Below are 15,226 nucleotides of genomic sequence, written 5' to 3' on the forward strand. Positions count from 1 at the left end.
TCAAATGAGAAAAAAAAATTCCTCTACTTTCTCCGGCTGACTTATTTCACTTAGCATAATATTCTCCAATTTCATTCATTTACCAGCAAATGCACTAACTTTATTCTTTGCTGTAGCTGAATAAAACTTTATTGTGTATACATACCAAATTTTCTTTATCCATTTACCTGTTCACAGGCACCCAGGCTAGTTCCACAACTTTACTATTGTAAGTTTCACTGCTGTAACCATTGATATGCCTGTATCACTAAAGTATGCTAATTTTAACTCATTTGTATAAATACCAAGGAGTGTGATAGCTGGGTGATATGATGGTTCCATTCCTACTCTTCTGGGAACTCCATACTGCTTTCGAGAGTGGTTGCATAAATTTGCAGTCCCTCCAACAATGCATGAATGTACCTTTTCCAACACATCCTCACTAGTATTTATTATTATCTGTATTACTGATGATTGCCATTCTAACTGGAGTGAGGTTCAATCTCAGTGTACTTGTGATATGAATTTTCGTGATGGCTAGGAATGTTGAAGACCTTCATATATTTGTTGGCCATTTTAATTTGTTCTTTTGAATACTGTTTTAATTATTTTGCCAAGTTATTGATTGGGTTGCAGCTACTCTCGTATCTGACAAAGTAGATATGAAAAGAAAGAAAGTCACTTCATACTAGTTAAGGAAATCATTTAACAACAAGATATATAGTTTGTAAATATTTATGCTTTAAATGTCAGCACACTTACATACATAAAACAAACCTTTCTCAATGTAGATAATCAAATAGACCATGATACAGTAATACTGGGTGATTCTGACCTACCTCTCAACATCTGATAGGCAATCCAGACAAAAACTAGGTAAAGACCTTTCAGAAGTAAAAAATATTGTTAATCAAATGGACCTAACAGATGTCTATGAAATATTTCATCAGTCAACAACAAAATTCACCTTCTTCTCAGTTACAATGGGACTTTTTCTCAATAGACCATATTATAGGACACAAAGCAAGTCTTAGCAAACACAAGAAATAGAGATAATTCCTTGAATTCTCTCAGATCATGATGGAATGAAATTAGAAATTAAGAGCCAGATAAAAAACAAAACCCTTTTTTACACCTGGAGACTAACTAAGTAACATTTTTTTTTTTTTTGAATGAGGAATAGATCATTGGAGAAATTGTGGAGAAATAAAAGAAAATATGCTTATAAACAAAAGATATACAGTATATAAAAAATTTCTGGGACAGTCTGAAGGAAGTTCTAAGAGGAAAGTTTATAGCATTGAGTGCCTACATTAAGAAAAAAAATTACAATAAATAGTCTAATGTTATACCTCAAGACCCTAGAAAACAAGAACAAACTAATTCTTTCTGAAATTCTTACTGTTTTTCTCTTTGGTTAGCAGTTATGTTTTTACCTTAGTCTTTTACATTCAATACTATTTTGAATAAGTTATTTAACTTCACCTTTCATAAGTAGCAAATAACAGTGTTGATATATTAACTCATCATTGATTCCTCCCTTGACTAATCCAAGTTGGCTTATCTTACTCCTTCTTTTTGATTCTGTTAAAGCCTATGCTTATCTCTGTGTAACACCAGAGAGTTTGTAATAAATTTGAGTTCAACTTTCTGATAAATAATCTACACACTCTGTCTAAGCAATGATTTAACCTCCCTGAATTCAAATGTTATTTATTGTTTACCTCTAAATTCTTGGCACTTAGTAAAGAATCTGGCATGTATTATGTCTCATGAAATTTTGCCAAAACATGGGATGACTGAAAACTTTTGAGACTCAAAAATTTAAAAATCTCTCTTCCATGGTCCACATGCTGGGGGCAGAAGAGAAACTGAGTATGCAGCTGTGATCTTGTAGGTCCTTAGTATTGTAAAAAATTATGTACAAATACAGTAAGTCAAATTCACTTAGAGAATACAATGGCTGACAAGCAAGATGTAGGTTTCTTTCTGCCAATGGAACCACCTCCTCCTAAGCTTATCAACTTCCATATTACAGCAAGTCTTTTCAGATACTTCTGCTAACTGTTTGTTTGATTATTTCAGATTATTCAAGAGTTTGTATATGTCCGGCTCAGATAATAAAATGGAAAACTGACTTCTATATCAATCTTGAACTTGGGCAATGTGCATCTGGGCCCAAGACCTGGCCTAGTGTTAGCATGCTATTAGATGAAGAAAGAAAAATACTATTGATATCAGACAACTAAGAACCATGTCTTGGATGATAGCTGTAACTAAGATTTTTCTATTGCATGTGTTTTTATAAGAGGTCTAATCAAAATGTAACCAATTATAACCTTTTGACATTATTATTAAGAATATATTCCTTTGGAATGAAATATACTTGAATACTCCAGTTTCAAGAAGTGCATTATAAACTAAATATACTAATGCAAGTCACAAAAGGAAATTTTGCATTTAAAAGCAAACTGTGAATTAGTGTAACTCATTCTAAATTAGGTGACCAATTATTAGTACCTGAAGGAGGTTTGATCAATCATTTTGAAAGGCCCCATTTTTGTTTTCTTGTTCTTGGTGACATTTTGCTTTCAGTGAACAATGGAGTCTTTAAGAGGAAGCTTCTTCCACCACATTTTTTTAAATCAACATAAGTCTTAGAACATTTTTGTCCAATTACCACTTTCTTTAGCCACCAGAGCTCAGTCAGCAGTCAGCATAAAGAAGTGATAATGAAAAGATAATATCTAACCAGGCCATACTATCCTTCAAAAGAACAAGGCATATATAGAATGCATGTTTTTGTCTGACTTTGACTTTCATTTCCCATTATGCTTGGCTTAGAACATAGCAGATATTGATAGCAACCATAACAGAAGAGAAAGCAGTGACACATAGAGGGATAACACTGAAAAATATCTTATGTTGTACTGATAGCTTTGGGTTATAATACTTCAATAGTTATTCGCTCTTTCTCTGAGTTATCATGAGCAATGACCTGCCTCATTCGGATACTGAAATGAAGTTCATTCTATTTGATAAATGAGATGATTTAAAGAAAGAAGAGTTATTTGAGACTATTATAAAGGCAAAAATGGGATGTTTCAAATTGCTCTTATAATTGCAGGCAACACGGAGATTCATATAGATGGAAACTAACAGATCATTTTACTGCTTTCAGACTGGGATAACTACTTTATGTATGTTATAGAATAGGATACTCACAAAGATACTCCAAAGTAGGGGTTATTAGATCTATTTTAGAGATGTGAAAAGAGAGGTCTAGAGAGTTTAATTAACTTGCTTAAGATAACCCAGTTACTAAGTGAAGCATCAAAGATTGAACAGATATACTTCTGTACTAACACCAATGTCAGCTTCTCAAAAAAAGACTCAAGAAATAGAGGGTAATTTTTAAACCTCATGTGAACAGAATAGTGTCCTAGGATGATCACTTATATTAAAGGATATTGAAGTACTAAGCAGCAAAAAATATCTTTAAACAAGTGATTTTAAGTTATCCTGAGTTAAAGAGGTTAATGAATCTTCTTTACTATTTGAATTATTGTAGCTTTAATGTGAATGATATACCTCTGAATATGTATAGAGGATGTAATATTCTTCAATTTATTTGTTTTCAGAAACTTTTTTCTTCAGAAACATAAGATTAATTCTTCATGAAATATGCAGTGGAAATCACTTACTTTTATGGGTTGGATCTGGAATATCCCCCAAAGGATCTTGTGTTGAATGTTTGCTCTCCAGTTCAACAATATTCAGAGGTGAGACTTTTGAGAAGTAGTTGGAAAGCTGAGGGCTTTAATCTCATTGGTGGACTAATCCATTGATGAATTCATAACTACTATGGTTTAGTTATGAGCTGTCCCCCCAAAGCTCAAGTGTCAGGCAATGCAAGAAAGCTTAGAGGTGAAATGATTGCCTATTCTGTACATTAATCCCCATTGGGGATTGATGGAGTGGTAACTGTAAGAAGGTAGGATGTGACTAGAGTAGTTTGGTCAATGAGGATGTGCCTTTGGAGTTTATATTTTGTCCTTGGTGAGGGAAGCATGCTCTCTCTCTCTGCTTCATGGTACCATGTCCCCAGCTGTTTTCCTCCACTACACACTTCTTCCAGGATATTCTCCTTCAACTCAGGCCTCATGGAATGGAGTTGGCCATCTCTGGAATGAGACCTCTGCAAAATAAATGTTTCCTCTTCCAATTGGTTTCTTTCTCTCCCTCCCTTCCTTCCTTCCTTCCTTCCTTCCTTCCTTCCTTCCTTCCTTCCTTCCTTCTCTCCTTTCTTCCTTTCTTTCTTTCTTTGTCACAATGGTGAAAATGTTGGCCAAAACCGTAACTAAATTGACTATTGGAAATTGTAGGAATTGGGACCTATTTGAAGGGAGTGGTTCCTTGGGGACTATATATTATCACTAACCCCTTTCACTTTCTCTCTTTGTTTTTCAGGAGTCATAAAGTGAGAAGTTTGCTCCACCACATTCACCATGATGTGCTGTTTCATCACAGACTGAGGACCAATGGACCCTGCTGACCATGGACACAAACCTCTAAAACCATAAGCCAAAACAAACCTTTCTTCCATAACTTGATTTTCTTGGGTGTTTTGTAGCAGAAACAGAAAACTGACTAACATACAGAAATAGAGAATTACATTAAAAACTTATTTGGTATTTATGCTAAATGGGGAAATTTTCATTAATTTTAAAAAGGTAGAAATATTATAGTCCTAGGACTATTATATTATATATTATATATTATAGTCCTAGGACTATTACTGGCAATAATTAGAAATTAATACAAATACTAAAAATCTAAATTATCAATAGACTTCTTCTGAACTCACTCCATTTTCTACTCATTAGACATAGAAGATGGATGGATCTAACAATGTATTTAGGGATACTAAAATCTAATAAAATGGTTTGCAAGTAAAAGAGACAAAGTAATATACTGAACCGTCCACGAGACCGTTCCAAACTTTATATCCTGTTACCTTTGAAGTGCCAAAATCTTTACTTATTAACTCATTTAATTTTTTATAAACTTTCTGAGGAAGGTATTCATGTTATCTCTTTTTCACAGAAAATAAAAGGAGATTAATTTCTCCAGTATTTTATAACTGTAAGTGATGATACTAGAATTTAAACTCAGGTCTATAACTTTGCACTGAAGCATCAGATCAGAGGAATTCAAACATTTATAAGCATGAAAATTCCTAGTAGTGTGTCATGGAAATAATTGGTTTCAGCTGTAATATTCTGACTTTGTATGTGAATGAGAAATGTCTAGGAAAAGACATTTTTACAAATCACTCAGGAGATTCCAATACTGGTGATTCAGAGAGAACATATCGAGAAATAGCACTACTGTTTAGATGGCATCACATATGCAAAAATAATAATTCAGTTTTTAACATATAACCTATATGTATTTTAAATAAGAAGAAAAAAAACATTAATGTTAGAAAAACTTAGAACTGAGTTTTCAATTGCGATAGCATTTGTACTTTCTTATTTGCTAGTGACTGTTAACTCATTCTCTGGGTACAGTCTCAAAAAGCTTTATTCATATCTACTCACAATATAAGGGTAAGAAACAGAGTATAAGTAGGCATACAAGTCTATCACTTTAAATAAGTTTCAGAAAATAATACTCTTTGAATAGTTGGCTTACAGAGACATTTTACATATATGAAGTCAGCCTGTATGTTATTTGCAAAGGCAAATAAGACAGAAAAATAGTCCACAAAACCTCAGGCTATTCCAGTATTGTTATTAATGACCAGGATGTGTTCAATGACCTTTAATCTAATTAATTATCAGGAAAGGGTCATGAATTATGACTTATGTACTTAAAGCTCCTCTAATAACAGTGTGACCTTGAGCAAATCATTTACCCTGTCTGGGGTTCCATTTCCTGATCTGTCCAATAAAAAGTCAATAATTCAATCTAAAATACTATCTGCTATCAAGCATTTACCTGGGACACAGTTTTGAGCTAAGTGCTTATTCCTCATTACAAAACAGTTGATGCAGTCATGTTCCTCATTTTATTGGAGATGTAACTGCAGCATTGAAAGGCAAATGGTTTGGCAAGGTGACAAGCAGTAAGTGGCTAAACTAGGTTTCAAACTCCAGTATTTCAGCTAAATGCCTATTTTCTTGAAACCATGTTACAGGTTTTACTTATACAAGAAGCTAATGACCCCGTTAGTTGTATAATTCTTCTATATTCAAGGTCTTAAGAACACTACCTTAAAGCTATGATAGAGTTCATAGAACTTCTTATAATTGACTCATGCTTGCAGGGCATTTTACATGGAGGAAATCTGGCTCACAGTTGCACAGAAAATTGGGAAGAAATTTTGCCTTGCATTTCATATATTTGACAATTATAATTGGTAGAAATAATACTGGGAATAATGATATTCTTCAACTTGATTTTTTAAAATACCTACTTCCTGCCTGTAACCTTACTAAAGAAAAATATAGGAAATCCTAGAGAAAGGCATTGTTGTTATAATATTAGACTTCACTAATTTTCCTTTGACCTCTTTGAAGCAGGTTTTTTAATCTTGGAATATGACCAACAGTGTTCATCTAAATATTTTTTTTTCATCTTCTCTAGGCATGGGAAAAATGCCAGATATTAAAGTTCATTATTTTAGCTCTTTTAAGCTACTTCTGAAACCCAGGCAGAGGCAATTATATTACCAAACAGAGGATGCAACACCCCCATGGCATGACTGTGTGCATTTTCTGGGATTTCATAGTGAAATCTCAATATTCATTTTAGCTTATCATGGAATCACTGAGCTGGAAGGAACTTAGGTGATCAAGCATTCTGGTTTTATCATTTGAGACAGCAGCAAAACGAAAGAAGGAAGAAGTTACAGAAGGAGGAATGGAAAGAAAGAAAGGAAGGAAGAAAGGGGAAGTAGGAAGGTGAGAAAGCAGGCAAAAGAAGGCAAAAATTAGATTGATATAACTCTTTGCCATTACTATATTGATTATATATATTATCATAGTCGATGCGTCCATGATTAAGATAAAAATTAAGGGATAGAATTTGGAAGTTTGTCTACATTAAATAACTTGCTATAGACATGTTTCATGGTATAGTACTGGATTAAAATATGAATTTTTTTTCTATACCATACCGCTCATCATGATGCACAATACTATTTATCAGTTTTCCACTCAGGTCACACAATAATTAGTCAAAGATTTGAAACTTGAATCAGTTTTCTCCGCTGGTCCTCTTCATTGCATCTCACCACCTCTTCTCATGACATTTTTGCCTATGAGGCATTGCATGGCACATGTGATCATGAGCTCCGAAGTCACTGAATTGTATGTCCATTAGAATGATAGGAATACTAATAGAAATGCACATCTGTGAAGGCCAAATATAATTCAAATCTCAGGAAACAAAAATAAGGCCAGTTATTTTAATAAACCCATAAGACCAAACAATGAGATTGGTAATGTAAAGATGATTATGGTTAGGTTTGTGTTATGATTAGAAGTTGGTTCAGCCTTGTTAGTGTAGAAAATTCCTAAAAAAACTTTATTGATGATGGTGAAATGTGATGATCATTAATTATTACCCAAAGTACAGGTATGAAGACTTGAATTGGTGTGAATATACTATATATAATACCAGGTATATGAAAAATCGTGCTCTATATGTGTAATAAGAATTATAATGCATTCCACTGTCATATATAAATAAAAAAAAGCTTTAATTTTTTGGTTCTTTAGACTTAATTGTTTTTAAAACAACAACTCACATAAACTCTGGGTATATATTATAGTCCTTAGTTTTAAAAAGAAAATGCAGCTTTGAAAATTTGAATGAGTTCTTTGTAGATTTACTAAATGACAGACATGAGTTCAAATCCAAGAATTCTGTATCTAGAGTACTTTTACTGTACATAGCCAGTGTGAACTAACAGATAGCTTTGGAACTCTCCATCCAAATGCAAAACATTCAGTCCAGATGAAGCTGAATTCTACATCAAGATAGACCACATTTTTTTGTGAAGACTTTCCACCTTAACTTGAAGCTCATTAATAACTTTATTAATATGTGTCTATTAGTACTTGTTCTGCAAATTTTAACTATTTATGTATAGTATTGGTGATTATTTATACATTGAGCAATTTTTCCAATTACTAAATATATCACATTAAGTATTCAGTACCTTTGGAGTACCTTTGGAATTCAGTACTTTGGGGTAACAATTATACTGAGAACATGTTTTCAATAGTCTGACTATGGTATATTCCATAGAATTCATATTATGCAATTGCCATAACCCAATAGAAAGAACATGAAGTCAGTAATTACAAATACTGACTTTTAATTTTAGAAATAGAAGCAATTTTTTTAGCCTTCACCAGATCCTTTGAGTTTTCAATGGAATCACATTGTTTGCAACACAACTAGCTAATGATCATATCAGGGATCAGGTTATACAATGAAATTCATTCGTTTGATACAAACTGTATGCACTCCATGTACAGGCATGCACTACCTGAGGACATTTCATTCAACAAGAACAGTTATCTCAATAGATTACATTACATAGTGAGCCATAGTCATCTTAGTTTGTGTAAATATACTCTATGGCATTCACAAAATAATGAAATTCCCTAAGTCTGCCCATCATTAAACACATTGACAAAAAACTATACTAGAATCAGATAATGTATAAACATTTTTCTATGAATAAGAGTATTACTTGTATAATATATAAATAACAGGGTGAATCCCAGGTTTTTGAGTTGATACAACCACTCAGCAAATGGATAGACTTAGGAAGTCTACCTCATCTTCCTGACTACAGGTTTCATTTCAGAATTATGATTACCCATAGCTAAGTTGAATGGTGGGTAGTAACAAAAGTTCTCAGTTTAATGATTCTATATAGTAAATACTAAGAAAGTACCAGCAAAAAGAAACATATATATATATATATATATATATATATATATATAATATATATATATATATTATATATATATATATATATATATATTTCTAAATGAATACATTTACCAAACATTGAGAGTCTATTCTTTCATTTAAATTTTAAGAAAATATTTATTAAGCAGATATTATAGAAAATCTATGATTAAAAAAACAGAATATAAAGATTTAAAATACTTCAGGACCATTCATAAGTGATATTTATCAAACCATTCATAAGTGGTATTTATCAAACATTTGGTGGATGACAGAAGATTTATCACAGATTCTAATATCCCTCTTTCTCTTTTAATTGCATAGTAGGTTTCTTTTGGCTTTCTTCATGAAGCTGATTTTGCACTGTAATAGTCAGGTAAGTACACAGGAATACACGTGTGGAGTAACAGGCGAAGGCATCCTTAGGTAACACTACCATGTGTGTGTGGTTCATTTGACTGTGTGCCATAAGTCTTACCTCCTTACTTTTTGTTTGTTCTAAAAGAAGTATATTGAAAAGTAGAGTCATTTCCCATAGCCAGTGATAATATATTTTATGTAAAATTGCTGACTTACAGCTGTGTGGAAAATATTTGTTCATCCCCTGCTTCTCAGCCTAGTGAAATACTGTCTGTCCACCTTTCAAGAACTAAGCCTTTTCTTAACCCTACACCTGAAGAATTTGTCAATCTCTCCTGTGTATAAGCTTGGTTACTGCATTTGTCACATTTATTTACTTTATATATAGTAAGGAAAGATGGTCTTTGATTTTCCTCAGAAGTAGAATATAAAATTAGAATCTCTCCGTAGCAATTAATAAATATTCCCACAAAAGAGACCTAAAAAAAGGATAAATAAAGAAAAAAATCAGGAACATGGAAGGGGAAAAGATGGCCAACATACCATTTCAGTCAAAGTCCCAAGATAGTCCTGATTAAGGCTTTTTAGTTTATAAAAAAAAAAAAAAATTGTTAAAGAAGTGGAGTTTTATGCCTCCTCCAGCAGCCAAGCACTACTATCTCCATTTCCATGCTACACATGGGGTCTTGCTTCATGAACTTGTCATTCCTCTGATGGTGCGCACTTGATAGAGTTCCATGGAAAACAGACTGTAGATTAGGGAGACTCGCTCAATTTGTGAGCGCCACAGCTATTCCAAAAGACACATCACATTCACACCTTAAGAATCCACTTCCATTTTGGTGTTTTCTTTTACATGATTGTGGGATGGCTGTTTTGACTCTTTCTTTCATAAAACAAAGATTCAAATGAAACTACTATAAATAGAAGAGCATTATCAGTAGAAAAGACGACTTGATGGGCTCATCACTAGGCCAGTCATAACTGAGGAAGAATCAGTAAATTTAGAGATAAGTAAAGAGAAGTCTTCCAAACTAAGACTTAAAAATGGGGAAAAGCTATAAAACTCACCAGAACCAAGCAAAGAAGAAAAATCCAACAGTTTGGGATGACATTTAATGATTTGGTATGTGTAATTGAAACCCTGAAGAAGACACACAGAACAAGAAAAATAATTTTAATGAAACTGTGGAGAAAAAAATTTCCAAAACTTAATGAAAAATTAAAAAAAGAAAAGTAAAATTTCAGGCTGGGGATATAGATCAGTTGGTATAGTGCTTGTCTTGCATGCACAAGGCCCTGGGTTTAATCCTCAGCACAATAATAACAACAACCACAACAAGGTAAAATTTTAAAGAATCCCATGCAAAATATAAAACAAACAAAAAACATATCTAAACACATCAAAGACAAATTACTGAGAAAGAGAAATAAAAAATATAGGAGTCAATCAGATAAAAAGGAAGATTTAAAATAGTAAAATCAAGGGTTACAATATATTTCTCATAAGAAACCAAAAGACAAATGATAATGAGAGGAATCTTCAAGTACTGAAAGAAAATAAAACAAATAATCTTTTATTCAGAACTCTATATACTGTGAAAATTTTCAAAATTAATGACAAAATAATGACTTTTTAAGTAGAGTAGTACTCCCAACACACAAATTTTTGAGATTTTTTTAAGTCTACCAGGTGAAAATTTACACTAACAAAACAAAATCATGGAAACATAAAACAGGATACACATACACAACTTTATATGTGTACACACACACACACACACACACACACACACACACACACATATATATATATATATTATATATATATATATAATATAATTTTAATAACATGTATATAACTTTCAAAACAAATAAAATAATGTATTGTTAAGTTTATAAAATAAAATTAAGTGTTTTACAATGATAATAATAGAAAATAAAAAAGTATATATTTTGCAGGGTTGTATGTGTGAAATACTTTAATAATACTTGAAGCAGACAAATATGATAGAATTAAAAACAGAACACATTAAATTTTGATAAATATGCAAATAATGTTGAGAGAGAATAAGGAAGTTGGAGGACATGTAGTTAAAAATATTTTAATTATTTGTAAATTAAATGAATATATTTTACATAAATCCTGACTTAAATATTCAAGTTACTTAAAACATGATAATGAGTAATATTAATAAATGGATTATGTATTTAATCATATTACTATTACAGTTATAGTTCTTTTTAAATTTTTATTTCAATTGACATAATATTTCTACATATTTATTGGGGACACTATGATAATTTGATAGTATACCATGTGTATGATCAAATTGGAGTAATTAGCATTTCCACCTCTCAAAACATGTATATTTTCTAATTACTAGGAATCTTCAAACTCTTCTTTTCCAATAATTTTAAAATATATTGTAAATTCTTAAAGACAATAGTTATCCTGTTGAGCTCTAGAACACTAGAAATAACAGGCTTGAAAGTATAGTTAGATGAAGAAATTAGTTTTAATGAATTTTTAATTTTAATAAGATATACGAAAGTGTGATTATGTTCAAAATAAAATAAATCTTGTATATTAACCAAATTATTTTGAAATAAAATGATAAGTTGTCTGAAATTTGGCTTCAAAATATTATTAGATGTGGAAGAATTGTTTAAGAGAATGAACTAAGCAAAATTGACAATGGTCCTCTGACTCTTAAATCTGAATGAGAGTTCAATTGGTAATTATTTGATCAATCCTCGTATATGTGTGAGAATTTCTGTAGTAAATGGTATGTTTTAGATTTGAGGTGTCCCCAAAAAGCTCAAGTGAGAGAAAACACAAGAAGTTTAGAGGTGAAATGATTGGGTTATGAGAGCCTTAACCTAATCAGTGAATAAATACCCAGATAGGCATTAGCTGAGTGGTAGTGATAGGCAGAAAGAGTATGGCAGGAAGAGGTGAGTCTTGGGGGCCTTTGGGTGGAAATGTTGTCCTTGGTCTGCATTGTATCTCTCTCTGCTTTCTGGTGTCATGTCCTGAGCTGTTTTCATCCACCACATTCTTCCACCAGGAAGTTCTTCCTCTCTAGGGCCCTGAGCGATGGAGCCAGCTGTCTATGAACTGCAACTTCTGAAACTGTGAGCCCCAAATAAACTTTTCCTCATCTAAAATTGTTCTTATCAGGACTTTGTTTGCAGCAGCAGAGAAAACTAAAACATGGTTAAAACATTGGGAAAGAGATAAAGGAAATCTAAATTAGAGTGAGTGAACTAAATGCTTCATTTTTTATGTAGACCTTGATTAAAATTTATAAACCAAGTTATAGGAATATGAACATATTAATTACTATAACAACTTGAATAAAATATAAAATATTAAGGAAAGTAGTAGAGATAACTATAGTATGCTTTATTGCTTTGCTTGTATTTATTTTAATTTGCGTATATTACAACTTAACCTAAAAATAGTTGGATAATAGAAAAGCAAACAAATAAATAACCAAATTTAAAAATGGAAAAAGAACCTAAGTGAACTTTTTAAAAATATAAGACATATAAATGGCAACAAGATTATGAAAAGTTAATGAAATGTCTGTGAACATACTCAACATCATTAATCATCGGGAAAATTCAAATCAAATCACAATGCAATCTGACCTCCCATCTGTCAGAATGGCAGATAACAAAAAAAAAAGGTAAGAAATAACAAACGTTTTTGAGAACATGAAGAAAAGATTAACCTTCTAGATTGTTAATATGAAAACATTATGGAGATTCATAAAACAATTAAAAATAGAACTATCACATGATCCAGTAACCCCACCTCTTGGTATGCATCCAAAGAAAATTAAATCATTATCTTGGAGAGTCGACTACATCCTATGTTTATTGCAGCATTGTTCATTACATTCAAAATATGATACCACTCAAGTGTCTATCAATGAATAAACCCATAAAGAAAATGTGATATATACAGCCATTAAAACTAACATTTTGCCTTTGCTAAAACATAGATGAGTATGAAGTTCTTGATGCTACATAAAATAAGCCAGACACACAAAGTGACATACCAGATAATCATATTTTTGGGAAATGTAAAAATAAATAAATAAATAGGTAGATAGAATCCAGAGAAGTAGAGAGTAAAATAGTGGTTAACTGGGGCTGGGGTGTGGGGGAAATGTAAGATGTTGCTTAGAGGGTTTAAAGTTTCAATTTAAGATGATTAAGTGCTAGAGAGCTAACATAAAGTATGATGACTATAGTAAATAATGCTGTATTGTTTAATGAAATTTGCCAAGATAGTAAATCTTAAGTATTCTCACAACACACACACAATGGTAAGGATGTGAGGTATGTGATAATTAATTTTATAGTGGCAATCAATTCTCTATATATATATTTGTCAATTATATATCAATAAAGTTAACAAAAAATAGCTTTCTAAGACAGAGCATTTCCATTTTGAAAAATATGACAAAAGTATGCTTCCTTTTAGATTTAGTTTTTAATGTAAGTATCTAATTTAAAAAAAAAGTATTGGTAAAGTAAAAGTTACACTTTGAAACTTAACTCTGATATTTTTGCTAGCCCAACACTGGAAAATTGGGATCATTATTCCAAAAGGACAAGTATGTCTACTAAATTCAATCCTCAGTTTTGATAATTAAGAATGTAAATAATACATCTTCACTAGATATTTTCCATGTGGGACTCTGGGTTCTGACAACTTCAGAAGGGATACGTGATTTCACCAGGGAGAAGTAATGCTTTGAGTGTTTATTAAACTGCAAGTAGGTTGAATATGTTCATGTCAAAAATATCCATTGACTTATCACACCTGATCATAAAATCTTTAGAATATTCTATCTCTACTATTAAACTGCTTTTGCATGTACCACTGATAAAAATATCCCAAATGATTATAATACCTACCCAACTTATTAGTGAATGCTTATTTTCATAAAATAGTATTATCAACATTTCTCCAAGTGTTTTGCAGTATGAGCAACATAATAGACTTAATTTTGTTCCATAGTAATCTGAGTGGGATAATATACAAGGACAAAAATAGTAGAATCATAACATCTAGAACTTTACTGAATATAATGTGTGGAAGTATGTGGCAAAATCTAAAACCACCTCTGAAGATCAGTGATTCCTTTTCTGAATGGATGACTCCATTAATATTGGTGCTCACAAATTTTGTTACTGTGTGCCATGAGGGCAGAGAGGTGCCAGGATTCCCTGAAGAACCAAATGACTTACATGCAACTTCTTACATGAGTTAAGTTAATTCTCTTCTTTGGTCTCCTGAAAGAATTTCTGCCAGTGAAGCAGAAACTACCAAGCACTTGGCTGAACTCTACTCTTGACACTACCAGAGTCCTCCATGAAGTCAAATCAGCTATCTGATTTCACATCTTCTTTTTGCTTCACCTATAGTGATATCCAAGAAATCCATCACTCAAATGCTTTCCCCTTGATGGTATATCAGCCTCCAGGTATTTGTTCTCCCTTGATGGCTTCTTCATTCTTTGCACATCTGAGGTAACATTTTTATCTGACACCTAAGTCTTGAAGTTCCTGCTTAAGACAACTCATGCATGTCTATGCCTTTGAACACCATCTATATGCCAACATCTCCAAACCTTACATCTCTTTTGAGTTCCAGAGATTTGCTTGCCAAATCTGCTTGAAAACATCTTAAGGATCTCGAAACATGCCTATTTAAAACAGAAGCTGTGATTTTTCCCCTTGATGCAGTTCTTGTCAGGATTTGGATTGTCATCTTAAGAAATGCCATCATGTGCAAACAATTTCTTAGACAAAGTGTAGAGTGACCTCTTCTCCATCTCTAATACCACTATTCAACTGGAAGGTAATATGATTC

Source organism: Callospermophilus lateralis, chromosome 8 (assembly GCF_048772815.1).
Source record: "Callospermophilus lateralis isolate mCalLat2 chromosome 8, mCalLat2.hap1, whole genome shotgun sequence".
Taxonomy (NCBI): domain Eukaryota; kingdom Metazoa; phylum Chordata; class Mammalia; order Rodentia; family Sciuridae; genus Callospermophilus; species Callospermophilus lateralis.